This window comes from Cheilinus undulatus, linkage group 9 (genome assembly GCF_018320785.1).
Source record: "Cheilinus undulatus linkage group 9, ASM1832078v1, whole genome shotgun sequence".
NCBI lineage: Eukaryota > Metazoa > Chordata > Actinopteri > Labriformes > Labridae > Cheilinus > Cheilinus undulatus.
In genome coordinates this window covers 4,425,840-4,452,631 of record NC_054873.1, presented here as the reverse complement: position 1 = coordinate 4,452,631, position 26,792 = coordinate 4,425,840, and the positions used below count along the sequence as shown (strand labels likewise).

Genomic DNA, 26,792 nt, shown 5'->3' with positions numbered 1-26,792 from the left:
CTCAGACCAGCCCAACAGCCTCAGTGTCCGTGATAGGCTGCGATTAGCTGAACTAGACAGGAAAAGCACAGTCCAAAGTCAGAAACAATGGAAGAAAGAGAGGAAAATGGTGCAGCAGCTACCTGAAAAGCTCCCAACTGCAATTAGCTGAAAACAGCGTCAACAGCAAAGATGCAAACATTCAAAGACTGGAACAAGGCCGAATACAACAGCAAGGAGTACCTCAGTCAACCCAAATTTACAAGCCAGTGGAAAAACAGCCACGCCCATAGCCAGGAACAAAATATGACCTCCACAGACCAACCCAATAGCCTCAATGTCCATGACAAGCTGTGATTAACTGAACCAGTCAGAAAGAGCGATGTCCAAAGACAGGAACAACTCCAACAGCAAAGAGTACCTCAGTCAGCCCACAGTTTCCTGATCTCTGAGAGCAATGAGCAGTGTTCAGCTTGGGAAAAACGATGGGAAGCTAGAACAACAGCTTGCTGAAGAATAGCAACAAGGAGCAGCATCTCAGAGCATGTTCAGATACCCAAAGTTCTCCAAATTCGATGGTTGGTGGGGAAACAAGCCAGCACCACAGTCGTAGCTGCAAAACAGCTGTAAGTCCTGGCATGTAAATTTAACCACCACCGGGATGCGGCAGTCCATACATAACCTATCCCCTTTTGCACCACCCACATTACATACTTAGGAATTCGTATTTCACCCAGGCTGTCAGAGCTGTTCAATCTAAATTTCATACCACTGCAAACAACAACAGCCGATGATCTTCAACGCTGGACACATTTACCATTATCACTCACAGGCAGAATATCAACTATAGCATTAAAGAGTGATAATAACTTAATATTACCAAAAAAAACCTCATAGAAAAATAGGGCACCATAGCTTATGCCGATTGGTTGTTTAATAACCAATAAAATATTGGAATTATGAATTAATCAAGACCTTTAATTAATCAACAAGAACATTAATTGTAAATTAGTCTCATTTCTAAAGTGGATGAGTCTTCGTAACAGGGAATCCATTTCTCACAGATTAATAAAAATTGATTTCCCGAACAGCTACAGTATTTTGAAGACTTATTATCAAATCACAAACTGACAGCATAAATCATGAGGTTATGTGAATATAATGTGAATGAATAAACAGAACATGACTTAATATGGTCAGAAAGAAAGGATGCTAACCTAGTTTGGTGAAGAGAGGATTATTTGAGGACTAGAGAATACAATTTCTGAAGAAATTATGCTGTGAATGCTGATTTGCTGAACAGCTGCGCCAAACTGCTACTGCTGGGTTGACAAACACCCTGAAAGAAGCTAAATGAATTCTTGAATGGCTGCGGCGAACTGCTAATGCTGGTCTGGAACGCTCCCTGCAAGAAGCTAAATGTCATGTTGAATGGTTGACACCGACCTGCTAATGCTGGGTTGAAAAATCTTCAAAAGAAGCTAAACGCTCTCCTGAATGGCTAAAGCTAAACTGCTAATACAGGGTTGTTAAAATTCTCTGAAAGAAGCTAAATCCTATCTTGAATGGCTAATGCCAATCTGCTAATGGTGGGTATGAAAAATCTTCAAAAGTAGCTAAATGTCATTTTGAATGGCTAAAGCCAAACTCCTAATAGTGGAAATGAAGTTTGTAAGGCAGATGCTTATTGTAATGTTAAAAAACCCTGGATCAGTAAAGAAAAGGAAGACAAGTTTTAATCAATAGAAAGTACTTTGGAAAATGTGAATAAAAAACTCCTTTAAACTAGCTGAGTATATTGTTTGAAGGCCCAGGGCCAACTACTATTGTTTCAACTGTAAAGTAGTTAACAATAGGGACTCTTGATGTCGTGGTTGTAAAAAGCTTGTTGTAAAGAATTCTAACCTGATGATACAGCAGAAGATCAGAAATGTCTTTAAAAGAGCTAAATTGAGAGAGAAAACAATAATCCTATTAAATGAGGAGTTAGAATTAGATCTACAGTGAACTTTTTGACAAGTTCATCCTCCTCACTGTAACTCACTGGGCTCAGCCATAGACTGTAGAAAGAATTGGACAAACCCTGTGTGACATCAGTCGTCTCCTTACAATAGGCGGACTCAAACGGCTCTTGAAGCCAATCCGTAGAGGCTTCCATATTGAAATCAGGGTCTCAAACGAACTTTGATCAACCTAACGACCCCCCCACTAAGTGTGACTTCCTGTCAGCCTGCTAGCTAGCATTCTGGTTGACAGAAATGGAGCCTCTGCCTGCCGAGCTATCTGCCAATCAAATGAGACGTGCCAATCAGCTTTCATCTTAGCCCTCACTCTCTTGTAATTTTTATCTGCATCTGTCCTTGTTTGTCCTGAGAAAGGACAAGCAGAAAGGTCTTAATAAAATAATCATTTTTCAACATTTATTTTAACTTTCACTGCTTCAAATCTCCTCAACAACTTCAACCCTGACCACTAAAAAAATTGTTTTTTAAAAACCGATGTTACACCCTTTTTATGCCAGTTATTGTACACCATGTCACTGCTATTTTTTATGGTAAAAAACACAAAAACACCATAATTCCCATATAAAATGATCTAGAAAAAAAAAAAACTTTTTTCAATAAACAGAGTCTGGGCCATGCCAATGATGAGTAGTAAAATTGATTTTGATGCATTGAATTTTTTTTCTGTAGTGCAGGGCTCCAGACTGCCCCTAAATAGTCACATTTTGCCCCTAAAATTTGAGACAGTGCGAGTAAATTTTTCATCTACTGGCACATGTGTGACCAGTAAATTTGCTGATTGTTAAAGTTATTATTAAATATTTTTTGTTGCTGACAAACTTCTGCTCCACACTTCAGCCCAGTTGTTGGCGATAATGCACAAATGAACTGGTTTGCCAACCGACATGAACTCGAAAAGAAGAAGGCATATTATCTGCCTCGAGGCTTTGCTTGAATCCCTCATGTATCCATATATGCTGTGGTGTAAGCGTTACATTGTGCTGTGGCGCACGGCGTGCTGTGTTTCACACGGATGGTTATTTTTGTGGCACAATGTATTTGTTTTTACTGTTATTATAGCATTACATGCAGTAAACATGCACTGCACTGTGTGAAAATCATGAGTGAAGAGAAAGAAGATGATGCATTCATGTTGACGGACACTCATCCTGCTGCGTTTTTACACATTCACTCGCTGTGAAATAATGGCAGATGCGGCACTATGCTAATGCTGTAGCGATATTTTATCGTAAAAAAGGGTTTAAATAAAGAAAAACAGTTTCCTACAGAGATTGAAGAGTCTTTAACGGGTGAAAGTGTGCAGAACTCCGAGATTACGAGCAGCCTGCACCACGCGCTCATACGAGATAGCGGTTAGTTTTTCAAAATCCGTTGGCATCCAGGTTCATAAAACTACATTTTAATGATTAGATGCCAGTTAAATAGAAGCGTTATTGCTGCTAACAGTGACTGAGACAGAGAGAGCAAAGAGGTCAGAGTTCACCATCATACAGTCAGGATTCAACACCCTTTGAGAAATAGATCAAATTTCTGGAATGTAAAAGTCCAGCTTCCAGAAATCATCATACCATTGTGTGGATAATGGAGACTTATTTCTTGCTAGAAAGTGAAATATTACACTAATGCTTGAAGTAGAGGAAGTTAAAATAGTTAAGTGTCTCTTTACCTTGATGACAAAGTGAAAAATAAAAGTAAACTACAATATAAGAAATAAAGAATTAGCAGCCAGAATTTTGATGATCCCTAAACCTCAATCATTCAAAATTCAAAATGAGCTAATACTTTTCTTGAAACGGTACAATGACTCCGTTTCAACATCTGATATGTTGTTTAAGTTCTACCTTGAAGACAGTATGGGTTTATGAGATTCTACTAACATTGCATTCTGTCTTGATTAAAATTTTGCACAGTGCCCCGATTTTTTTTGGAAATAGGTGGTTATCAATTGCTCAGATTAATACTTAAATCATTTTCAAAACTTTGAGCAGGTTCTGTTTGTTAAAAGTATTAATCCAGTGTAGAAATCTGTGATAGAATCAGCAAAATTGGAAGTTAATTAGTGAACTTTACAAGCTGAATACGGAAAATATGATGCATTCAGGTAACCTCAATAAATTAGATGACTGTGTTCTGCATGTTATGATATGTTTAAATGTCACATAAAAATTGGAAAATTTTGTTTTTGATGAGAAACTTCAATAAATACAGTTGTGAATATGAAGAATGTGTTTATATTTGAGGATAAACAATAGATGTGACAGACTGAATCTTTTTTACTCAAACACTACTCAGCTAAGACCACTTGGAGTTTAAATATTTGCCTTCATTTTGTCTTTCCACCAAACAATAGAAAAGTATCAATAGTGGTATCGATAAGGACTAAGACCAATAGGGAGTATTGATAAGGGTATCTCTTCTAGTCTGGTGGTGCTCCTGAGTTATAGTAAATCAATGTTTCATTTTGTGAAGACAGAGAATTGAGATGTCCAGTACTGCAGCTCTACTGTCTTGTGCTCTTTTTGCCCTCCAGGCCTCCCTGTCGGTCATGTGACTGAAAGCTATGAATACTGATATGTAGGTAATTTATCACAAACAAGCAAATGCTTGATAGCAATAGCAATGTCAACATATTAGAACAATGAACAAGGTCATGGAGGCAAACCCTCAGAGAGTCATCACCTCAGTCTGCAGCTACCCTCACCTTCACAGAGCTTTACACTGACTTTCAGCTCGCTGTTTGGGTGTCTAGTTCACTGTCACTCAGAGAGTGTTGTTTCTGGCAGCAGCAGGCTGTTGTTTCTGCAAAACAGCTCTAAAAAAACACTTTCAATCACCCTTAAGCACACAGAACAGCTGAGTGGAGCACTTAGCAGCGTAAGAGCCACATATTTCCTCAGGATTAGGTGGAGACCAAAAACAGACCTGAAAATCATAAAGAAGAGTTTGATATATCAGGTGGAGAAAAGCACGACTCCATATGGATGATCAGTAGTAGCTCATCAGTGATGGTTCAGTGGTGAGTCAAGAAGAAGGGGTTGCACTTCCAAATCACATTCAGTCTATCCTTGTGTCAGATGAACAGAGATGAACATGAGGCCATACACCTTACACTTGACATAAACCTCTAAAACCTAAGCAGTCACAGGTAGGTGATGAACATGAGGCCGGTTGGGCTTGATGTTGGACCTGTGACCTCAAAAATCAAAATATTTTATCCTCGAGACTGAGTGGACAATAGTTCAAAGTTTATAGAAAATCTCCCCAAGCATTGTTGAAATATTGCACTTGCAACCAAGTGATGAAGATGAGGCTCAAAGAGTGACCTTTGACCTACAACCTCTACAATTTAATCAGTTTATCCTTGAGACAGGGTGGCCATTAGGAATGCAAAAATACAGTTGACCAATGGTTTATGCACATTATGCAAATATTCAAGTGTCATTTTTTAAAAATCGTTTACAAAAATCCTCCTTTTTTGTGTTTTATGTATGTTTTTCTCAATCAAAATGAGTGACATAAAAATGATAATGCCCTTAATGGTGACATATTTTACCCTTTTAAGACAAGTTTATGTTGGTCTCAGAGGGCCCCTAAAACATGCCTGTGAAGTTTGTTGCTGAAAAAACACTCTAGTACTGGATTTTTGCATGTCTATAAACCGCTCTGTTTCAGCCCTTCTCAGAACAAGCCATTTCTCTGGCTGTGGCTTTAATTGTGGTAATTAGCTGTCTGACTCTACCCATGACCACACACCTCTCAGGAAATGGATGCAGCACTTGTTATATTACAACTGTTTAGACTGGGATTTGAACAATCAATCTCCAAGATTGTAGTCAGCAGGGTAACCCACTGAGCTATCCAGCAACTCAGTTGGTAGCTGAGAGCATCAGTAGAGGAGGGCGGACCTTTCCTCCAAGTGGGGGAGGGCCAACCAAACCTGGGGGTGGGTGCTTAGGCATCTGGTGAGGTCACTAGATGTAAAATCTGAGAAGGGCTTGTTTCAGCACAGATTTTCTGAAAGGTGGAGAAAGACAGGGGGAGAGAGAATGGATTTTTCTGGTACTTGAGGGGATTGTGGACAGGCCAGGGGCACAGATTTGTGTTAGAAAAGCCTGAAAAAGTGATTTTTGCATAATATGTCCCCTTTAAACAAAGCAAATGACATCACATTTGCAATACGACCAAAAATAGTTAGCTCATTCTATCTAAAACTGATGAAGTGTCGCGTTACTTCACATTAGTCATACCCCAGCAGTGATCAGCTGGTAGCCAGCTTCACCTCCTCCACCCCAGCTGCCTCTTTTATAGCTTAAAGCTTGTTGCACCCTCATGTTCAGATTTATGCTACTATGGGTTAATTGCTTCAGAAATCATTTAATTGTTCTCAGTACACATGATCTTATTTCTGGAATTATTTATTGCTTGAATTTGTCAAAAAATACATACGATTAACCCAACAATAATCGCATATTAAATCGCAATATTTGGGTAAAAAACGCAATTAGATCATTTTGGCAAATTGTTCAGCCCTAGTATCAAATCAAAATTCTGGTATTGTGACAAATCTCAGGCTGATGACCTATACCTTTGGCCTACATCGGGGGTGTCCTAACTATGGCCCAGGGGCAAAATGTGGCCCGTAGCCCATTTTTGATTGGCCCACAGCAAATTCTAGAGATAAAATTAAATATGGCCCACATCAAAACATGAAGCTTGTGCTTAACTCTATTGTACTTCTTGTTTTCAGCACAAAGCAGTGCTACCATGTTAAATATGTAAACCAACATTTTGACAAGAAGATATCTTGATTAATAACGTCCTGATGGGTTATCTCAGCGAACAGCAGCACCAGTAACTATTCAGGGGCGAAGCCAGTGGTAGCAAGGGCTAAATGGGGCTCCCTGAAATCTGATTGGCTTCCCAAAGTCCTGAAAATGACTCTCCATTTGCCCTGTCAGCCATTAACTAGCCATTTAGGCATACTCAATTGCTAAGCATGTACTAACTTTCACTGGATTTGTCTCACTAACTTTAAAATCCTCATGGTGAGGACTATGAAAGTGGCCCCAGCATCCTAATATATTTCTTTAAGTGGCGCTCTGTGCAAAAAGTTCTGACACCCCTGGCCTACATCCTCAAAATCTGATCATTTCATTCTTGGAACAGAGTGGACATTTTTGCAAAGTTTAACAAAAAACCTTCTAAGTGTCCTTTAAATATGGTATCAAAAATGACAGAAATGGACAAAACATCTGAAAACATATCGCCCCATCCCTCACTAAAAAAGAAACGCAAAAAGTGCAAGCATTTCTCAAAATCATGGAGGTATGAAGGATGGAGGCAAGAAACTGGGCATTAATTTTTGATGATATTTTTAAGACTGATATGTAATCGCTTGTCAACTTCTGAGGAAGGAAACGTTATGGTAAATTCAGTGATAAAGAAAATTACAGTAGATTCTCTCCCCACCATCCATTTAGAGGCAAACTAAAGTCTGACTTCTCATATTTAATTGCTGTTTTACAATAACCAATCTTCCAGAACACACACTCATTAATTATGGACAGAGAACTCCACACACAGCTTGGTGGTGGCTTCAATTTAAAGGTTCATTTATACACAGCGCAACCCTCCAGTTGCCACAGGCACACGCTCCAGCAGTTTCACCTATTGAATAATAAAAAAAAAATAAAGCGGCACAGCTCAGCAGGTGATTTGGGGTTTTTTATCAGGTCAGGAGCAGCTTGCGAGTGGGAGTGGGGTGTCTGTGTGTGTGTGTGTGGGGGGGTGTGTGTGTGTGTGTGGGTGTGTGTGTGTGTGTGTGTGTGTGTGCTGAGGGAGCACGGCTCAGCAGCACTCAAAGAACACCATTTATTAAAACCATTAAAAATCACACCTTAACACTGAGTCACAGGCCCTCTGTGGACAACAGACAGACGGACCCAAGACTCTGTCACTACCATTTAAAATCGTCTCACATCTCACATTAAACACCTCCGCCAAGGGAAAAGAAAAAATGTAAATCCTAACAGAAGCCACCGTGTCTCTGAAACAGTCTTAAATGATTGGACAAAACAAATGCATTCACCATTGAAATGTGTAAACCTGAAGGGATCAGGTTAACAATGTAAACTGCTGATTATATCTTTAAGACTCATGTAAAAATCTAGGCTAACTGTATTTTTGGTGTCTTTGTGGATGAGCATATTAATCTACAGTGGTGAGTGTTAATGGCTTATGTTACTGCACAGCACCCCAAACCAGTCCATGGTTTACATCCAAAGACCTGAGCCATTTGGAATGTATTTCTAGTTTCTCCCACTTATTTGGGATAATAAGGACCTGATAATAGTGGTGTAAAGATAATCCGATATGGATCAGTTAACCGAGCTTGACGTCAGTGGTCTGAGTGCATCGGTCCGCGGAGCCCTGGATCGGTAAAAATGCAGCACGAACTGGTCTTTGGACCGGTTTTAACATCAGAGATTGGTCCATGAGGCTCTGCTGCATGTTTTCATAGCCCGTTCCACCATGCTCTGGCTCAGCATCTGTAATCTCATGCGACCGGCAGTGACCTTTTACCTTTAAAAGAGAGTTCCATTCACCGTAGGTGCTCGCTAGGTAGCTGGATGTGTTAATAATAATAATAATAATAAGTATATTCATATAGCACCTTTCGAGAAAAGCAAGGTCTCAAAGTACTTTACAAAGAGATAAAAGAAACACAAGCAGTTAATGCAAAGGTACAATAAGACGATACACAGTACACAAAACAGATTAAGTAAAGGCCAGGCCAAACAAGTAGGTCTTAAGTTGCTTTTTTAAAGCAAGCGGAGATCAAAGGCAGGTGGGTGCTGATCGTCTCCCAATTAATTCTATTATATAGTAAGATGTGATGAGCCGAAAAGATATATTAATGCTTCCACAGGCTTGTTACGTTCATTTTAGGATCATTTAGAGTACCAAGCAGGTGCAGTGATGAGCCTGGATGGATTGAATTAGTCCCCGACGAGGTAACTTTTTATAATGAATGTAATTTTTTACCTGAACGACCAATCGATAAATTGGTGCCTGGGCGCGATTTTGGTCGACCAAGTTTTTCTTTGGTTGACTACAGCCCTAGTGAAAACTGGTCTAAAGACGAGAGAACACAAAGAAGAGTGGGTGTGACATTAGCCTGATATACTCTGTACAGCGTGGCTAGTATTGAAAGCTAGTGCCGCTAGCGCCTTTGTTCCTCTTTGCAGACTAATATCCTGCTTTGATATCTGGCCTCGTTTAACTTCGGGTGGGTGGTCGTACATAAGCTTAACCCTTGACAGCCCACATACCACTTTATTTCCATTTACTACTTTGGAAAACTGTCGTATTGCAGTCTTCCTACAAGATGCTAAAAACTTAGCCACCTCATCGTTTATATCCAGTGAAGGGTCAGAAAGGAAGGCTGCGGCCATTAGCTGAAGCTACAGCGGTCTCTAGTGGCGGAGGTTCATTACAGTTTAAAAGAGCATTATAGACAGGGATTTCAAGACCATGTTCATAAAATGTGACAGATAATTAGTTTAACGGACTGTTAAAGTAGTAGTTTAACCTACTTGAGTGATGCTATTTGGGGCATTGTTGTTTATAATTTATACTCAGTTGTTGTTGTTTTTTGGAAAATGTTGATATTTATTTTTTAGTAGTAGGTCGAATAAATTTGTTCTGAATTCATTTAAATTCAATTCATTTTTGTATTTATTTTTATTTATTTATTTGCTTTTTAATAAGAGGAGCTGGGTGGTTTACTAAAGCCTCATAAAACCTCACACATTATACCAACAACAATAATAATTGTTAAAAAATATATCAGAATCAGTATCTATCGGTATCAGCACATATTTATCGGAATTGAATCGGAACTGGAAAAAAGTGGATCAATGCATCACTTTAGTTTTTAGTCTGGAGTGTGGAATAACCAGCAGTCCCTGATCAGAGGACCGAAGAGTCCTGCTGGGATTGTAAGGTTTGAAGAGCTCTGTAATGTAGGCTGGTGCCTGACCATGCAGGGATTAAAAGTAAACATAAGAATCTTAAAATGGATTCTGAAATGTATGGGAAGCCAGTGGAGAGAATACAGAATTGGTGTGATGTGTGACCTTTTTGAAGACTTGGTAAGTAGTCTGGCTGCAGCGTTTTGTACGAAAACGCCGGTCGTCACCTGAACGTCTTTCAGTTCTGCACCTCAGGAAAAAGTCATGTGGACTTTAAATGAAGGAAGGATAATTTTTGAAACGTCGTCCCATCCGTACACTTTGGAGAAAAGTGATTAAGAACTACGGCAGCTCAAAAATCTCATCTGTTAAACCGGCGGAGCTAAAGTTTAGCTAAGATACTAATGCTAAACGCGGCACAAACAGACCCAAACATGAACACTTTTCTGAGTTAAAACTCTTCAGTTATCACCTTTACAACAGCCCCTTTATTCATGGGGTTTACAACCGTAGCGTGTTGTTGGGAGTGATTGATTTGGTGACATAAATGATATAAAACAGAGAAGACTTCACTGAGCTGGAGATCAGCTGTTCTCCAGTGAATTAATTCAAGAATGAAAACAACCAAGAACGGTCATATACACAGAGAATACTGTGTACTGAATACCCACATTAAGAGGAATTATGAAAGGAAAAATGTATAGAAAGCTGTTTTATTTGACTGTTTTCAATATTATTTTAACCCCTTGTTCTCCTGTACTCCCAGACATACAGAGCTCTGTCTATCTAAATCTCCTTGTGACTTTAAATTCGTTTTAATTTGTGCTTCTTGGGAAAAACTAATAATTGATGTGATCCGGCAGGGTTTGTCAGTTTGTTAGCAACATAACTCAAGAAGTTATGGATGGATTTTGACATTTTCAGGAAATGTCACAGATAGCATAAGGAAGAACTGATTAGATTTTGGGGCTGATCTGGATCACTGTTTGGACCAAGGAAATTTTTTAAAGGATTTTTTACTATTGATAGATAGGGCTAATGACGGAGGTCTGCTTTTCTAGTTTGTACTGTTATTGGGATTAATAATCCTAAGGAAGTTACAATTACAGAAGGATGAACATGTACCAGTAAAAACTCATTTTAATATTTATCTCCCAATCTATTGTCAAAGTAAGACACCAGGGCCCCTGGGTGTGATGAAAACTTTCTTAACCCTTTTGCCCTCCTCATATTTACAAACCTCTTTACACCTTCAAGGCAAAATTTACAAATACAGAAAAATTGCCATTAAATCACCACACGTCAATATTTTTTTTTCTACTTTTTTTTCATAAATCCCTTTAACAACTTCAGACCTGCTCAAATCTAACTAACATTGAGTAATTTTCAAGATGTTAACCCTTTAAATGCCAGTTTGATTATATGAAATATTTTTTTAACAAAAAAAAAAAAAAAGAGAAAGTGAATTATTTTTCATATAATAAACAGTAGAAAGATGGGGCTTTGGTGCTGAAAAGAGTCTGCGATGGGTCGAAGATTTGCAACGAAATAAGAATAAAAATAAAATATTTCAAATAATCAAACTGGCATTTGAAGGGTTAAAATCTTGAAAAATTATTGAATATTTGGTAGTTTGGAGCAAGTCTGAAGTTGTTAGAGAGCTTTTTGGAAAAAAGGAAGAAAAAATATTCATGTATGCTTTTTGTAAATGTATATTTTTGGCCTCGAAGGTGTAAAGAGGGTACAAAATTCATTGAGAGAGTATGAATGACATTTAAGAGTAAAACATGTTGAATTTCAAAAATTTAACTGGACAGAAAAGTTCCTGTAAAAATTCATGCCACAAGCTGTAAAATTGACAAAATGATCACAAATTTAAAAAAAAAAAAAAAAAAAAAAAAAAAAAAAACTTGAGAAAAATGGCCAGAAATGCCAGAGGAGGACACAAGGGTTAAACATAATTTCAGAATGTTAGCACAGGAGGCCTGTTTTATAAATAAGATCAAATAAACTGGCTTCCCCCTTTTTTGCTAGTTTTCGTTTAAAGCAAACAGTTATTTTGATTCAATAATCAGACTGTACCGGATTGAACTGAACCGCATTGCATCGGACCGAATGGTTCTGTATTTTAATGAATCATCAGTAAATCGAATTGTAGTCTGTGAATTGACGATTCGAATCAAATTGTCTTGAGAAGGAGAGATTCACACCCCTATCTGATAAGTTTAAAATTTCAGCCTTGTCTTTGAAAAGGAATTAATTTTGGCCAAAAAAGTCAAATACCAACACAAGTTCTCTAAAATTTCAAATAAAATTCCCAAATTGTACTATGAAAATGACAGAAAATTCCCTAAACTTCCTAACAACTTCCCATAAATTCCCCATCCCATCCTCTTCCCCCGACTGCAATCAAATTTCTCAAATCAAAAACAAAAGAAAATCCCAATGAAAATACTAAAATTTCACAACAAAAACACTCCCAATGAAACTCTCCGAAAGACACAAATATATCCCCAAATTTTCATGAAAAACTTGAAAATTTTCAAAATACATTGCCCAAAATCACCATGAAAATTTCCGAAAATTTTGATAGCAATGTGTCTTAGAATTGTAAATTACTTCAGTGGACATTCCAGACAATTGTTTCAAATTCTCTAACAGAAAACATCATTAATGTGTCGTAGGAAAGCCAGAATGTAATGCCCTTATATGTGCATGCAGGGTCTTAAGAGGTTAATAAGATGCAAAGATTGAGCCTCTCACCCTAGATCTTTAAAGAATAAAAGCTAGCAAGAACAAACAGTGTAATGACTTAAAACAGAAGGTTATTTCCATGTCGTTTTATCCGATTCCTCATCAATAGAGGCTTTAAATGCATGCGGGGTATCAGAAGGACTTGAGGAGGCACGGTCTGGGCTGTTGATAGTGTTTTTATCTGTGCATCCAAACAAATCATGTGTCTTATCTCCTCCTCAGCCCTGGGATGCAAAAACAGATCTAAAAGGTTTATTTCCATGCAGACTGGAAGGGTTTCCTCTGCAGCAGGAATCAGAGAAATCCTCCCAGAGGGCAGAGAGAGATGAACCTTCTTCACCAGCAGCAGGTGATGATAAGAATCCAACACGGGTTCAAAAATACAAGCCAGTGTGCACAGAGAAAGAGGCTGCAGTCTGCTGTTTATGATGGCTACAAAACACATTCAGTTACAAGCCTCATTAGAAGTTATTTAACTGGCATCAGTGCATCCCCTTATTTAAGGGGATGCACTGATGCCAGTGCAAAGTAGCCCAATCAGGAGGGAAACGTTTATTCAAATAACCTGTACAAAATAAAGATAGGAGAAATAAACATTCAGTAGAAAACAAAAGATTCACGTTACTCAGATTAAGATGTTCACAGCACTATCGCATCAGGGATGATTATTTGAATCATTCAAGCATGATCGCCCTCCCCTCTATCTCTAATATTGAAACTTCCGTGACTTGTAAATTGCAGCAGGCCATATTGTGATTTAATCTAATTTGGGATTAATTGCCCAGCCCTAGTGTGCACGTAGTTGGTTCGTAAATCCACCAGAAGGCAAAAGAAGAAGCAACTATGGCAACCTCTCATATAAACAAGTTTATGCTCCAAGCAGATAATAGAGTGTATGCACTGGCGTCACGCTCAGCATGCAACATGCCAGCTAAATATTCGAATTCAGTACATGGCTGTCTGCTCTGAGAAGGAACAACAGTGGGAGGAATAATAAGCACTTAAACTAAGGGATATTTGGGCTTCACTGAGATCCATACTTAATAAAGACACAGTAGACTGTGGACATTGACATTTGGCCATAAATTAAGTTGCCTGACATTTAAATGGACCTGATTTTAAGTCCACAGTCTGAAGGCAAGCATTAAAAATGCAAACTTTCTCTCTTTTGCTCTCTATTGTTTGTTGGTGCTTGATTGGATCAAGCTTCAAACCATCCTTTTAATATGGAAAATACATGCAGTACAACTCTAAAGTTTAATATTATAAACTGTATAAACTGTTAAATATTCACTTCATACAAAAATATGTAGAAATTACTTCAGTATTTGGCAAAAAAGCCAAGGAAATTAACTTCAAGTACTCTATTCAATATTTACTGACAAGAAATTTTTTGTATTTCTCTAAAAGCTGAAGTGTTAATTGGACATTGGAGGAATATGTGTGCACCTGAAAACACAATGAACTGTCCTAAGATGAATTGCCACTTTAGATGTTATTTCACTACAAGGATGATCTGCTGAAATTCAAGGTCTTCATTTTCACTTAAAATAAAAAGAAGAGGAGGGTGAGTGCAGTGAGGTTAAGATCATATTCACTGAGGCACAGAGTATGTGGTCTTTCCTGTAACAGCACGGCCTCACCTTTTTGCTTTATTAAGGACAGCATTAGAGCTCCAAACCTTTATTCCTCCAACTGAGGATCCATACTGACCAACTGCCAGAACATCATCAAGATACAATCATTAAAATGACGGCACATTCCAGCTGTTTAAAGCCATTAACTGCTTCCTCCCTACTGTTTCTGTCACCAGTTCATGCTTTCTGCCACTCAGCAGCTGGAGCTGCAGAGACTCGCACCGTCTGTGACGTCACATGCATACCCACTATTGAGATGGTTCCCAACCATTTTCCTTTGGCCCCCTACTCGTTTCTAGGACAAGCTAAACCCCCGCCCCAGGACTCACTTGGAAAATTAACATCAATTTTAATTGTTTTTATTGACTAAATCCCCATGAGAGGCCTACATACACTTGTTCTTCACAAAAGATGTTAAAACTATCCATTACAGCAACAGTGTATCAGAGCCACTCTCACCTCCAATTTCCACATACAGTGACCGCACCAAGATCCACCAGCAAATCATACTGAGGAGCAAGTCACTCCCTCTCTAGTCATTCAGAGCAGCTCCACAGCCAGTGTTCCAGACCAGAAGTGGCATGTGCCTGGAGCACCACTCCGCTCCGCTTTGTTCGAGATGTGCTGCAGGTCTATTTTCAGCGCCAGCCGCTGCCAAACCTCAAAAATACCCATTGATCAGAAAGCTCCAAAAAAGGAAGTCACAAGTGTAGAATATCCAGTTCTTTCAAAATAAAACACAGTGCAGACTCTCAATCATAAATCATCAATATATCAACATTACGTCTCATCCTGCAGAGAGCAAAGGGTCACCGAGAGGTTAGAGGGTCCCAGAGCTATAATGGTGCCATTGAAGAGGAAAAGTTAACTTCAAAATTTAGCCAAAATATTTTACATAAATCCACAGATCCTTCAAGCAAACATTAACCTTTTAACTTCCTAATGCAGTCATCTAATGGCTGAAGCAATAATATCATGGACTTTTCTGGAAAGGATGATAAATTAACCCCAAAAGGTAAAATATGTTGCTGTTGACATACTATTCCAGTGTGAACTCACAGTTCTCCTGTGATCTCTGCCAGCTGATCAGGGCTGCCCACCGTGGTGCAGCGCTCTGGACTTGTTTCCAGTGTGTGAAGTTCCTCGCCTTCGGTCAGGGCAAACCCGCTGTGCTTCAGTGCGCGACGCAGTCCTCCTGTGTGGAAATTGTGGGATAAAAATGAAAAAAAAAAAAAAAAAAAAAAAAAAAAAGAATTCCAAGGTTCGGTTCATTTTCAAGGAAAAACTCTAAATTCTGAAGTTTAAAAAGTTTTCATTTTGATAGAAAAAACATTTTGACTTCAAAATTTGTAGATACATGTGAACAAACAAAACCTCGTGAGATTATAAAGTTGAAAATCCAACCACTGTTTTCAGTTTGGTTTCTTGTAAAATTCCAAGTTTACACTGTCGTACATTTATTATATAAAAAACTTTTCTTATCTGAGAATTTTCTGTTTCTGTTTTCAGAATTTAAGACTTTTAAGCTCTGAAACTTAGATTTTTCTTGTAAATGAACGACTTCATAAATTATGCTCCAAAATTCGAAGTTTGTTTTCCTGTAAATATTGATCTTTATAATCTTAAAAATAAACAATAAAATTCTAAAAATTGTGATTTTTTTCTTAAAATTGGACAGACATTCCTAGAGTTTTCTCTTCTAGTCTGGTCATACAGAGGATACAGGGTCCTGTGCCCCCCCTTAGGGGTGCCTACTGCTCAGTTGTCCATCCTGCTTCTATGGATGTTTTTATTATTTCTTCAAAGACCCTCTTCCCACTTCCACGTCTACCGTGCAGCTCAGAGGATGGAGTGGGTCCATGCTCAGCATATGTGCCAGTATTTGAGGAGACAGGAGACGTTCAGAATCATCTTCACAAATCCACTTACTGACAAGTGCCCTATTCTTGAGCACGTGGACCGTTGCTGATAAATCTCGTCTATCTTGGACCTGGGCACAATGTCTGAGTAGCGTATGCTAGTTAAGGATTCTTAACTATTGGGAGATAGGGCTAATGGCGGAGGCTGTCTGATTGGTTGTTGTGGGTACTTCATCAGAGGCACTACAATCTAGAATCATAAATATCAAACTTGTTTGGTATTTATGATTCGTGCTGACACCACACACAAGGATTATTCAGGGAAACAGTCGTTTGCAAACAGCCTCCTCTCGCCTACCCTACGATCGTCTGGCGAGGCAAATCTTGGCCCACATCGGGTTTAAAATCCTGTAGTGTGTGGCCGGCCTAAGAACGGTGTTTAAACATTCACAGGCCAAACAGGAGACTTTAGAAGGAGAGAGGAAATGAGTTTGGTGCAGCTGTAAACTGCTGCTGTAACTTCAGAGCCCAATATTTGTCATTTAAAATTTTGGGGATTATAGAAATCAAATCATCATTAACAGCCAATTATACTGATTTCTGGGAAAAAAATAAAACGCTAGGGATGGACGTGTATCATCTTAAGGAGAACTAAAGCCATTGAGAATAAAAATTAAATGTTCTACGCTTGTATGTATCAAAGCAGGAAAATCAAAGCTGAAATGTTTTCATTAGCTGCAGAGTTTTATTCTGTCTGATTTAATCCTTTTAATCAGCTGATGGTTTTACTGTCTGATGTGAAGGAGAGCTCCACAGAAGACAGTTAGAGATGCTAATGAGCCTACATGTAAGTATCACCTCAGTGTAAAAATGTTTACTAGCATGAAATCTCACTTTTGGGCTGAAAACCACACACAGGGCCAAAGCTGTCAGATAAGCAGACAGGATCAGCAGGTCTGTAATTACTGCATCAGACAAGCTGACAGTTTAATAGCACCGTTTGAATGCACCAAGGATTCTAGTCAGAAATACTTCAATGGCAGGTATCGAGGAAATAATGCCTTGGGATTAAGGGCGCTGAAATGACAGGCCATCATTGTGAGAACATAAGAAAGGATGGCAGATATCAAGAGCAACTGTAAACACTTCAAATTAATCCTTAATTGAACCTGAATCAATGCTGTGCATTTAAAATAAAAGATAAAGGCAGAAAGGATTACAGGGTTAGGGCTCATTTTACACAGGAAAACCTGCACAGTCATTACACAGAAAACCTCCGAGTTGCTGAAGCTGAGATTAAGAGTCAAATCCACAACAACTAGGATTAATTTGGATATTGAAGGTAAAATTTGTAGAGGTGTAATCTGTTGAGTAGGGCACACATAGCTGCAAATAAAGATTTAGAGTCACCAGTGCTGGTTCAAGATGTAGGGCAGAGTTTTTAGGGAGAGTTAATTTTCATTATTTTTAGCATTTTAGTCGAATAATTCATTTGAGGTATTTAGGAGCTGCACAACTTTCATCACCAGAGCATAACTGTGACCACATTCTTTTATAAGCATTACAATCTTCAGTACAATCACCAAAAACTCACAGGTAAGAGTGAGCTCCATCAATCAGTGGGGGTTGGTATGATATTAGGATTGTTAGCGCAGTTCTCAAAAAAAAAAAAAAAAAAAAAAAAAACTATATTTTTTCTTTTAACAAAGTTGATAACATATGAATTTGTGTATCCTACAGGAGAATATCCAAACTGAAGTAGGCTGTTATAAATCTGCTTCAGGTGGTTGTGATATTACAGCTAATAATCAAATCAGCTAAGGCAGTATAGCCTGACTGAGAGAGGGTTGTATGAAGAAGTGAATGCATGCGTCTTGTCCCTCCTTCCTCTCAGCCCTGTCCGTGACATTCTGAGGGTATTTTTGAAATTCTCAGCTGAAACTCTGGGGTTCAGTTACTCTAAACACAAATGTCAGTGACTCTGTTAAATGAGCTGAGGCAGCTCCAGGGCAAACAGAGGAACTTATAAAGACTAAAATGAAAGAGGCCTTTCTCTGCACAGGCAGAGCGTTCAAAAGCTCTGATGCCTACATAGTGTCCACGCAAAACCTGCTTTGTTTAGTTCATTTTATCTGGTTTCAAGTCATCAGAAAGCAGGATCACGTTTAAAGCCCTAACTAGAGATGTACCGACAGTAAAAATCAGGGCTGATGCCGGTACCAAAGTTTAGAATAACACTTTAGCCAATGGTGGATACAGATGCTGATGTTTTTTCCTTACTTCTTTTAGTGCAACCCTGCTACAATGCCAACATTTTTCCTCATGTTTGACTGTGAAAGCAGATCAGTTTGTTCTACAGGTCCCATTACCTGTACAGTATATCTACACTAAATCAGGAGTTTGGTGTTCTAAATGAAAATTAAACTGATTTAACACAACAGATAAACATCTGCAAATGACATCGGTTCATGCTCATATCCGGGATTTTCCTGGCTCAAATTCAGGCAGAGGTGGTACCATTCTGATTATGCCTATTCCAACCTTTCTAGGGGGTCCAGGGTCATGCTCCCCTGGGGGAAAAATTTGTACTTTTCAACTCATTGAGTACCAGCCCTTTTATAAAATGGGAAGTGCCTTGTGCCAGCATTTTTGAGAGGCATCTGGCTGTCCTCTCCTGCTTGTTGCTGTATGCATCCAGCTGGCGAGAGGCTGCCTTATTTCTCTGACACACAGGAGGATAACCTTGCGCATTCTTTAGCCTCTTTGCCGGCCGAGGCAGATCAATAAAAGCGCCGATCCCTGGATTCGCTGTCGTTAAGTTCAGTGTCGGTGTCAGTGAGTAAGCGATTTCTCAGGCAAAAGTTTAAAGTTCTTCCAGCATCTAAGTTAGAACTTTTAGCTTAGATTACCTCCGTAACGATCGCTCTGCTCTTTGACCCCAGGGTCTCCACCTCTGACGTTTGATCTACCGTCACTTAGTGTTCTGACTAAGTATCCCAGAAGCCCCAAAATTACTCACAGGGAGCGTGAGAGCGCCCCCTTTGTGCCAGCCGCCGAAAAAACACTTTGACGTATATATACGTCTATGGCAGTCAAGCGTTGGTTTTCAAATGACGTATATATACGTCAATAGCACTCAATGAGTTAAAGGTAATTACATCAATGTAGTACACTTTGAGAGTGGAACTGACAGGTTAAATCTCTAAAAAATGTTTTACTCTTTATAAGTTTGCGGTTTTTATACCAGTTTGTGCCTAAAAAAGCTGTTATTAACATCAAAAAGCTTTATTAGTCTTTCTGTAATGGGTGTTTAATTTTATGTCCATAATAAAACACTGTCTGACTCATAACCTACCTAAAGAAGTCATGTGACCTGTATGACCATCTTTAAATGAAACTCATTTCCACCAGAAAAAATGTCTGTCACACCTTTTATTTCATTTGCCCTATGCTGGGAGTGTGTTTAAGGTCATTATCATATTATTTATTAACTATCTATTATAATAGATAGTAGTTTAGGAAATATGTAATGGGATTTCTGGGTTTAGTTCACATCTACAAGGATCAACATTCTGTTTATTCCTCTTTGCTTATATTTTTGATAAATAAATTAAATGGAACTGAGAAGTTTACTGCAGCTGCAGCTTCTGCCTGGAGGAAACATGAAATATCTCATAAATACAATCAGTGACTGGTCAGTTCAGCTGTTGCTTCACATCGTTTACCTGACCTCCTTTCTCTTTCTCTCTGACTTATTAGAGGGGTTTGTGAATGCAGCGAGTTTTGATCATGTTTTAAATCAGATAATTATCAGTACTGGTCCATATTTCCTCTTCAGTGATATGTCTGGTTGATGCGTAGTCTTAGTGATGACACACTGGGGTTTAATCATTTTAGTTAAAGGACATTACTGATAAATAAACGTACGCTAACCAGCCTGCGCACGCTTGACAGACAGAAACAGTGGAAGTGCGTGCATATATGAGGACAGCATGCTATTCTACAGCATTAAGTTGAGTGAGAAATGCAGAGATGATAAAGCCCTATGTTCATCCTTAAAGCTTAAAGTCTCCTCTAGCTTGTGTGTCTAGCTCACACACTTCGGTGCGTGGCATGACTGGGATAGATACTTTACAGTAGTTTTTAATGGTCAAACTTAATTGTCAACCTTTAGGCTGTTTTTTTGCTATGTGTATTTCCACTGCCCTTATATGCAATTTTTTTTTATGTCGTGGCCCCAACCCGAGGTACGCCCCTACCAGGGGTTGGAATAACTAGTGGCCCCACTATACGATATTATCACGATACTTGGGTCACGATTCGATATTATTGAGATTTTAAACATTTTGCAGTGAGTACTGCGATACCATATATTGCGATCTATAACATTTTTTCAACTGTTTAGCTGATTTAGCATCAGTCTTGCTTTCATGCTTGTCATATTCCTGAAGTATTTTATTTTCATTTAGTGCTTCTTGCAAACGTCATGTCCATCTTTTTTGTGTCCTGCTTGCATTCCTAATATCCTTCCCTGGTGCTGCCATGTTTGTTGTACTAACTTTCTCCTGCTCTATGACGGTCACCTCTAACGACCTCACTGGACAAACAATTTTCCAATCAATTGATTTTATTTTTCCATTATCATAGACTTTAGTTCATATTAGTCATTATTTTGAAAAAATCAATACTTGGTGGACAAGACAACACGAGGTATCACCAGTCAAAATATCATAATACTATGCTGCATTCATTTTTTCTCCCACCCCTAGCCCCTACAGACAAGTTAACTCCAGAGAAAACTGCATAATGCGAACCATGGCGACTGTAGACACGTCAAAACAACTCACTGCTGTTCTTTGTTCAGGCGCTTTAGCAGCATCCACGTTAAAGTCTTCCGCCGTAATTATACCGGCCTCTTGTTGCTGATTGCTTATGTCATGACTCTAATGTGCCTGAAAGTACTGGCCCTCAATGCTGATTGGTCCTGCCACTTTCTAACTGGGCTCAAACGGTTCAGAAGGGTGCTTTGCAAGATGAATTCACCAGTGAGAAACACAGAAACGGGCATATCCATCTGCTTTGCAAGGTTAGTGATCTAAAACTCAGATACGAGTTCAGTCCGCCATCACAGGTTTGTTTTAGGGAGAGGAGGGGGTTTGTAAGCATTTGAATGTGTTATCTAATTTGAAATTTTGCAATATAATACTGTTACTGTGAATGGCAGAAAAAAAAGAAATATGAAATAAAGGCTATATTACCCAGGCCTGGGTGCAATGCAATGAAATGGTGCATTTGCACAAAAAGTGATAGTGGCTTTTAAATTCTATTGAGAACCGTAAAGATGATCGCATAAGCAAACATGGAATAAAAAAGAGGGATTCTTCAGTCTGATTGCAATCAAATGTTTTTCTCTGTTCAAGCAAGTAAAGCAGCACTTCAAAATGTAGGTCAGCCACTTAGTCTGAAAAGAGGAGGATAGAAAACTTGTGTCCTTTCTCAGTGCTAGCTGCCATGTTTGTTTTACTATTCCTCTGTGTGAGAAATCAAGTGAGACAGCAGAAAATGTGAATTAATTAATCCTGCCAAACTTCGGCCAATCACAGCAAAGTGAAAACACAAATATGTCAGAGAAAGAGAGAGTGACGGCGTGTTGAGGCGCTGCCTCTCGGGTTTACTTTCCCTCCCCATACAAACAGCCTCTGTGTCAAAATCCCAGAGTGTCCTCTCTGTTCGTTCAGCCGACGCCACAGAGTTTGCCAAGACACAAACCTTATTTACTCCAAATTTGCATAATCTTTCTCTCTTTTGTGGGATGAGAGAAACTGAGGCTCAACAGAGGCAGGACCAAAAAAAAAAAAAAAAAGAAACGAAAGAAAACTCCCAGAATAGATGTGGAGAGGATTTTCCCTGAAGAGTGGATCCATACTGGACTTTGAGTGTTTCTGTAGGAAGAATGCTGGTATTATGCTGGGCCAACACGCAAACAGCTACAGTCATAATCAGTCCCACATTAAACTGGAAACACCTCCACATTTAGAACACCCCAAGGTAACTATTGTAAACTTAAAAGATTGGAGGAAAATGTGCAACTTTTATGGAAAAGAACTGATATCCTATTAAAGTACTTTATACTGTTAAATATCCAAGTTTTTCACATTACAATCTGCATTATTTCAGCGATAAGTAGTCTTAGAAGGTACAAAAGCAAAGCTGCGTTTTTCTGCAAATTAGTGTGTAGGATCTTGCTTATATTTTAAAGACTAAAGCAAGAAATTACCTAATATCTGGTGCTATAAGCCTCTGTTTCAGGTGTGGCATTGTAAATGTATCAAGTTCATTAATTTCAATGTCTTAAGACCTTAAATGTCAGAAATATTCTGACTCTGTAAAGAACTTGTAATTCTTCTCTTTCTGAACAGTGCTCTAAAAATAAACCTGTGTACAGGCTGCTGCTTTTTCTTGGTGATGTTCTGTCAAGCTTGTTTTACATACCATACTATGGTACAGTATGTCACACTGAGATGTGGTGTATCACCACTTCCTGACTGGCAGACAGCAGGGAAAATGACTGACGTGTTATGGCAGTACTACTGACAGGTGCCAGTTCTTACCAAAAGATAATATGTAAAAATGGACCATTTTAGTGGAGAAACAGACAGCTGCTAGTCATTAGAAAGACCATTTTTTAAACCGGCCATCAAAATAAATACTTGGAAGTGGCATGTGATGACCATTGTCCCAAGTTCCTGCATGCAACTTTTGAACATCAATAAAGGAAAGATATTATAATATGCTCATGGAGAGTGCTGTCAGTGAAACTACTGTTTAGTTTTAGGAGTTCTGGGTCAGATCTAACCCTAACCCAATAAACAACAGTCACAAAATGCACACGGCCGTACATGTACTACCCAGTAGAGTGGACATCATCAAGATGAAGACTACGTCATTAGTAAGTTAGTTTGCAATTAGGGATTACACAACATTGGATTTTTGCTGATATTGATCAGATATGGCATTATTTCAAACTCATCTTAGCAAATACTGAAATAGATTAGAGCTGGGCAATTAATCGCCTGCTGCTGCAATTTACAAATCGCAGAAGTTGCAATATTTCTTTAACTTGAAATGTGTCAAAATATCGGTTTAATAAATCAATTTTTGCAGAGATTTTATCCACATTATGCAAACATTTAAATGTCATTCTTTATGATGGTTTACAAAAATCCTCCTTTTCGCCTTTTTGTATGTTTTTCTTCATCAAAATGAGTGACCTAAAATTGCTAATGTCCTTGACCCTTTACCTACTGACATAGCGCTGACTCTATGTTTAATATGTCCGTAGTATAATTACCGTAACTTCGTCAAAGTTTGTCCGATCAGACAAATCCAACGGTGTTAGAAAGCTGAGAATTGTGGGCATGTGCACATATAAGGCTCATTATGGTACTCACAACTATATGATGTGGGCATTCATTGCAAAACACCAGTTTTGTATTGTTCTTCTTTTAAACTGCTGACAATTCCATATAATGTGCAATAATCATAAACCAGATGTTGGAAAGTCAAGTTCAAGTACTCCTGGGAAAAAAGGGACCAAAACTTTCAGACTTACAGCCTGATAACAAAATATGTTCAAATCACCATTTTAAACTCAGTAGGTAAAGGGTTAAATAAAGCAAATGACATACATTTGCAATATGAGCAAAAATAGTAAACTCATTCTAAATAAAATTGATGAAGGCTAGCATTACTTCATGAAAGTCTTACCTCCCCCACCCCAGACTCCTCCTTTATAGCTTAAAGCTTGTTGCATCCCCATATTCAGATTCATGCTACAATGGATTAATTGCTTCTGAAATAATTTCATTGTTTTCAGTGCACTGTTCTTATTTATGAAATTATTTATTGCTTGAATTTGTCAAAAAATACATGATTGACCTAAGAATAATCGCATATTAAATTGCAATATTGGGGAAAAAAATCGCAATTAGCCTAGATTATTTTTGCAAATCGTTCGGCCCTAATATCGATACACAAACCCTCTTAATTAAAATAAACTCAAAGTATCTCATGTGCAAGGAGAGGCTAAGCCTAGAGAGGATTGGGGAAGTAGACAGTCTGGTAGTTGTTTTATAGTCAGGGCTCACAGTGGGGGTCCTTGAGTGTGTGGCGCCCTGTACCACCTGTATTTGATGGTGCAGTTGTTGGTGGGGCAGCCAGAGTTGGGCCTTTTCACCCCTGGTGATAGGCCCAACTCTGGCTGCTGTTTTCAGACCCTTGAAACATCTACAGGGGCTCATAAACACAGTCGTGCACATTCAAGAAAAGTCATGTGCACGACTTTTCTCTTAATCACTTTAAAATTACTTTGATTAGAATGTGAATATCACAAAATTACCATGTTTTTGTGTTACAATCAGCTAATTTTATAACCTGACGTGCCAGATGGATGTGTGAAACCAAACCTTCCATAGACGGTGTTTAGGAGAGAGCTCCGGGAAAAAAAACTCAAGACTGTGATTGGATGAACGTTCTGTCTCACACATCTTTACAGGCCAATCAGAGCAACAAAATATGTGTCGTCTAGCCCCAAACCAAGGTGTGCCGCTATTGAGGTGTAAACTCCATAGAGAACTGCATAAGGCAAACCATGGCAACCTCAGGGCCGCAGAGAACGTTCATGTTTTTAAGAGCAGGCTCAAGACACACCTTTTTAGCTTAGCTTTTGATTAATATTTATCTATTTTTCATTATGATATTTATTTATTTTAGGCCTTCAATCTGTATTTATTTATGAATTTTATTCTTTTCCTACCTTAATTTTTTAGTTATGCTATTTTATATTTTAGTTCTTAGGTTTTATTTGTACTGAGGTTTTACTTATTTTTATCCTTTTATCATTTTTAGGATCTCCAGTGTTTCCTCTGGGGGAGCCCTCTGCACCGGGAGCGGTGGTCGGCTATGGCTGCAGGGGTCTGTCTCGTGGGTTCCTGGTGGAGATTTGGTGTCTCTGCCTCATCCCTCCTCTGGGTCCTGCGTCGGTGTCCTGTAGCTGTGGGTGACTCGCTGCTCCTGGTGCAGACGGCCCCTCTGATGGCGCTTTCTCAACTGGTTCATCTGTACTCAGCCTCTTGTACTCAGCTTAATGTCCACTATTTGTGTGTGTGTGTGTGTGTGTGTGTGTGTGTGTGTGTTTGTGAAACAGTGTGTGTGAGTGGGTGTGAGTGGGTGCACATGTAACTGTTGTCTGTAGGGTGGTTGCGGGTGTGTGGGTGTGAGGGAATGACTCTAATTGTCTATATTACGCAAAAGGTGGAGGTGGGTGGGTTTGAGGGAATGTTTTTAATTTGTCCATGTACAGCACTTTGAGTTACATGTCATGTATGAAAAGCGCTTTATAAATAAAGTTTGATTGATTGATTGATTGAACTGTAGATATGTCAGTACACAACTTTTGTTGTTTTTGAAAAGAAAACAACTCACTGCTGTTCTTTGTTCTTCTTTAAATGAAGAAATGTCATCAAGTCCTGATAAAACTACTCTGCCGCCCGAAAGCACTGCCCCTCACACTGATTGGTCCTGTCACTTTTAACCGGGCCCAAACTGTTCAGATGGGAGCTCTGCAAGATGGATTCACCAGTGAGAAACACAGAAATGGGCATATCCATCTGCTTAGCTAAGTTAATCATTTTAAGCTTTTATTTTCTAACAAATGGGTAAAACATACAATTTGAAATCATTTGAAAATATTATTCTTGGAAGGCAACTGGTGACCCCCTCTTAGTGTCTTGCAACACCCAGGTTGAGAACCATGAGAACATTATAATTAACTCATTGAGTGCTATTGACGTATATATACGTCATTTAAAAACCAACGCTTGAGTGCCATAGACGTATATATACGTCAAAGTGTTTTTTCGGCGGCTGGCACAAAGGGGGCGCTCTCACGTTCCCTGTGAGTAATTTTGGGGCTTCTGGGATACGTAGTCGGAACACTAAGTGATGGTAGATCAAACGTCAGAGATGGAGACCCTGGGGTCAAAGAGCAGAGCGATCGTTACGGAGGTAATCTAAGCTAAAAGTTCTAACTTAGATGCTGGAAGAACTTTAAACTTTTGCCTGAGAAATCGCTTACTCACTGAAACCGACACTGAACTTAACGACAGCGAATCCAGGGATCGGCGCTTTTATTGATCTGCCTCGGCCGGCAAAGAGGCTAAAGAATGCGCAAGGTTATCCTCCTGTGTGTCAGAGAAATAAGGCAGCCTCTCGCCAGCTGGATGCATACAGCAACAAGCAGGAGAGGACGTGGGCGTATTGGGAGGTCCCGTGGAGGCTGTACAGTTCCAGAGTGTGAATGGCATAGCAGTGACTGGAAGCATTGTTATTTATTTTACAATAAAATAACATTTGTAATACAACTTTCAGATGTCTTTTATGTCATTGAAGGCAAAATTAGAACATTCAACCACTGTTTTGCTTGACAGACTCTTTCACAAAAATGCGTTTTTCTCAGCTTTCTAGAAAAAAAGTGGTCTTTTTGGTGAAACTAGCCTCTATTCAACA

The 26,792-nt window shown here is 38.9% G+C and overlaps 1 protein-coding gene across 2 annotated transcripts in view; it reads right to left on the bottom strand.

The window, feature by feature from the left end:
* Positions 1 to 26,792, bottom strand: part of pot1 (protection of telomeres 1 homolog) — a 140,242-nt gene that overhangs the window by 110,317 nt on the left and 3,133 nt on the right. The window contains exon 3 of one of the 2 annotated variants that reach the window (XM_041794630.1): positions 15,408 to 15,562. The gene's annotated coding sequence lies outside the window, so the exon portion shown is untranslated. The remainder of the gene's footprint in view (positions 1 to 15,407; positions 15,563 to 26,792) is intronic. The other variant, XM_041794628.1, reaches the window with a different exon arrangement.